This window comes from Thermobia domestica, chromosome 14 (genome assembly GCF_964235325.1).
Source record: "Thermobia domestica chromosome 14, izTheDome1.hap1.1, whole genome shotgun sequence".
Lineage (NCBI taxonomy): Eukaryota > Metazoa > Arthropoda > Insecta > Zygentoma > Lepismatidae > Thermobia > Thermobia domestica.
Window position 1 is genome coordinate 63,043,138 of NC_137467.1, and position 4,512 is coordinate 63,047,649.

Sequence of the window (4,512 nt, forward strand, 5' to 3'; positions counted from 1 at the left end):
CTAGTCCTCCTACTTTCTCCATTCCACCATTTCATTCATTGCTAATCAGCACCGTCTCCTTTAGCCTAGCCCGCATAACCATGGGACGTAAAACTCAAAAATTTCATCTTCATTTTTTCCATTCAGCCGCTTTTCGCCAGAACGAGATCGCAACCACGTTTTCAGTCGGTGCAATGTGGATTAAGATCGTTCTGCACTGGCCACACTCGAATGCAGGGTTACGAGTATGCACAGCAGTTTTCGAATAATCACGCGAAGATCTTCGTCACTGGTGGCCAAGGCTTCCAACGCAGTCCGTGATAGAGTTTCACCTTCCTCTTTAATTCTCTTCCATTTAGAAGTACAGATTGAAAAAATCAGAACTAAGGAGGGAAAACAGCATGTTTTCTTCAGTTCCGATAGTTTTAGAACGCGGAGGTGTTGCTCAGAATTTCGTCAGTTGCACGTGTTGGCAAAAGAATGTTGAGTCCATATACGTTTAAAACTTCCGGCGCAAGACGCATTTGAGGTATTCTACGACCGACTCTATTAACGGAATGTAGACAGTTCTTCAGTAGTAAGATGTCGTGTCATCTGCCCTGAAGTGAGTACGATGTGTTTGTTTTGGGTGAGATGAGGAGTTCGAATCTGCACGTCGACACTGGCAGCGATTCCGGATATTGCTTCGAAAATTGCCTTGAATTCTTCTTTGCTGTTTGAACACTTCTTGTTTAATGCTGTGATAGTGTCCTGAATGACATCTGACGCTGCGTTCATGTCTAAATATGTATTCTGCAAAAGCCGATTAAGGAGAGAGTTATCGTGAGAATATCCTGAAGACAAGTAATAGTTACGATAAACTCGCTGTCGTGCATGGCAGAAGAAAGTGCCCGTGCTTTGGCCGTATCTAACTTGGATCACTTGGAACAAACTGTAGAGCCTCACTAATTTCTTGAAATTTTAAGTGAAATTGTAACACCATGTCGTTCCGTTCAACCCATCTCGTTTCACAAAATGTCTCTAATTGGCTACCAAGCGTAAGCTTAAGGGCAGTATTACGTTTTGACGATGCGGTGGAAAACACAATGATCTCTTTCATTGCTCCCAGACATTTCCTCACGTACTATACTGACGATGACCTGAAGATGGACAACTTGAGGCTGTGATTGCAATATGAACAGTACAGTGCATTTGAAGCCTATTTCTGGATCTCCTGCACTGTCCCGCGACTTTGAGAGGTCATGACGGTGCAACCATCTGTACCAATACCAACGCAGTTTTTCGGGTCGAGTAAGAAATCTCGTTGCAAAGATAGAGCAATTTTTCCAATTTTCCCTCCAGTCAGTGAGAATTCGGGTTAGCTCGAACCAATGTCCTCACGTTTGAGCTCCGTTGATCGAGGATCAATGAAACTGAAGCAGTCTTCTCTTATTTCACCCATGTGTTCGTACCTTAGAATCAAGGACAGCCGAGATGTGTGCGAAACGTCCGTAGTCTCATCAATCATAATAGAATAAAACTGACCCTCCCGCACTCGATTGACAATATTATAGACGTGATTTCTCAACCACAACCCTCGATGAGGACATTTTGTGTGGTTTTATTGGCAAAAATTGCCCTTTTCGATGCTTTCTTCCAGTGATTCTTTAAGACATCGTTACCACAAGTCATTCTAAATTTGCCCAATTCTCGAAAATTGCCCTCGCTGAACTTAGTTTCTACACCGTCACCATCTGAGGTCCAATTATCCGCACAAGCATCTTCCCTGTGCCCTTGAAAAGCAATGCCTTCCTTCCAAGGAATATCACATTCTACAACATTAATTTCAGTTTGTCGCGATTTAGGATTACTTGTCTTCTTGACGAGTTGATTTGATTCTCGACTGGTTTCACTGGTTCCCAGTAGTTTTTCAGAAACGTTTTTCCAACCTCAACAGCGTTAATGTACTATTATGCCTTGTTGTGAGTTTCTAAAATACCGTAGAAAGTAGCGAATTTCTTCAAAGGTTTAGTCACAAGAGTTTGGAGAGGCATATTTATTCGATAGCCCCCAACCAAACCCGTTGCAAATAATGAGCAATATTTACAAAAAAAGGACCCCTCTCATGGGAAAGAACCAGCCATGGATAGTTTTCCTGATGTTATGGCCTCAAGTAAAATCGTCCTTCTTCCTGAAATTTATCTGATATTATGACTCGAGTTATCGTTGGCGTAAACGCGGCATGCTGGACAGGCAGCTTTTAAATATAATTTAAAGAATTAACCCTCTTTTGAAATAACGCAAGAACAATCCCAAACTTTCGTTCGTGTGGCGGTAAGCTACAAGCAGCAGTGTGTGTAATTTAATATTTTGGAGGGCTCTTGGGGGGGCGATCGCCCCCGTTTAATCCACCCCTGAGTGTGATAGAAATTTGTATTACCTTCTTCGTTGCTGGGTAAAATGTATATTAGTCCATCAAGTTAAAAAGAGTGAGTTTTTCCATTTTGGCAGTGTCCAGATTTTTTATGCCTCCATAAATCAATGAAGCATTCTGCCTCAGAAATAAAGTTTTTATATATATATTTTCGGCTTACTTCTTTCACCTGTAAGGATTGAGGCTTCGTATCACGCATGGATGAAATACGAACAGAGAGAAACTCGGACTATTATCAGGACTGTAAAAAAAATCGATGTATGGGACAAAAATTGCTCTGCGATAATATTCTTCTTTACAGGTAGAAGGAGGATTAGCACGATGAACTTGTCGAGACGAAGTTCTTGGAACTGTTCAGTGAACATCATGTTCATTCTTGCACTTTTCAAAAAGCTCTTCGAAAGTTGGTTGTGCGTTTTCTCTCTGAGTTTTAAAGATACCAATCAATTCACTCATTTGTTGCTGCCATTAAGTTTAATTGGATTCCTTGCAACATTTGCGCCAGTGACACAAGATAGGAATAATAATGACATATAATTACCAAATAAACTATGAAACTACCTGTAGTTTCTGTACAGAAAAGGCAACAAGCATTGTTTCTTATATGTAAAACAGCGGAGTTTACAGATATTTCTTCTAATGCACGCATTACTTGTATGAAATGTTCAGAAAATGTTCTTATATTATCGTTTCTGAACATCGTTAGAAGTTCATCGAGTATCTGAAAGGAGTGGGATGCTAGGAATATGTTTTCTTCTCAACGGGCTTTCACGAAAGAAAGTAATGATTTCTTTAACAGTGTCGACGGTGTTGCATATGTCGGAAACGGAACACAATTTAACAAGGTTTAGTTTATGTGAAACGCAGTATTAAAAAAATGCTTTTGAGCACTATTTCCTGATAACTCTTTACACCTCATTACTACACTGCCATTGTAGAACAGGCAGGATTTATTGACATGATATGCACGAAATGGATGACTGTAGATGTAATATGTTTATATAGACAGAAGAATAAATCAACGACAACAGGATACGCTTTAGGTGATTTCGAAGGATAAAGAAAATGGTTAGTAGTTATTAGTAGATATGTTTATTGGGCAAATCTTTAGTTTAGGCAAGGCAGTGACAGGAACTGATTGCATTAAGTACAAGGGCAATATTGTAGTAAATTAAAGAACCCTTATTACTGCCATTTTAAGGTCGTACATAGTCTATGAATAATCCCTAGCAACAGAAAGGAACCAATGAGACCTGTGATTAATACTAATAGTGACGGGATATCACTGCCTTGCCCAAAGTAAAGAGTTACCGTTTATTGTAATAACTTGCTAATCTAAAGATAGATTAATGAATTAGGGCTAAAGTGATTTTTTTCGCTTTACCCTACGCAAGTTTCACATATTGTGTGCTTGTGTTCTGGACAGCAAGGAATGAGGCAACACTTGCATCTTGTCTTCATCTTCCCATCCAAGGAATATTGACTAAGTTAGCAACGCATTTTTTCTGCTTCTCTTGACTCCCAGTTTAAGCAGATTCAGCTCGTGATTTTGGAATTTCTACCCTCAGAGATTTAAGTGATAGACGAACTTAAGAGTGCAAGACTCGTGGGTTCTGTAGTCTTCCTTGAGCCTTGCCCAACTCTCTTCCAAGTTGTTTTCAGAAATAGGCGGTGCCTGTGTCGCTTTCCAAATTCCCGATCTGGAAATTACAGAATCCAAATTATGTATGCTGCTAACGCTCCATAGTCCAGCATGTTCAACTATAATATCATAGGCCAGCAACAAATCTTTCGTATACATGAACACAACTTACATAAGTGGTCAACGTTGTCTACAGCTGATTTTGTAGCATTCTAATGAATAATAATCTCGGGTTTCTTGTCTTTCGTTTTATTTATCGCTTTGTCGTTATGCATGGAAGAGAGTAAAACAACTGCCCTTCTTTGTTTAGGAACATAACTAACCAGGGGAAGTTCAGAATCGAAACAAAAGCTTTTCAGCCTGCAATAAGAACGCTATAAAATAAAATTTTCCATTTGGAAATACAAAGTCGGGACTTGAATATCACCTTAAAAAAATTATTCGAATAGAATGAAATATAAATTTTAATGTGTTTAAC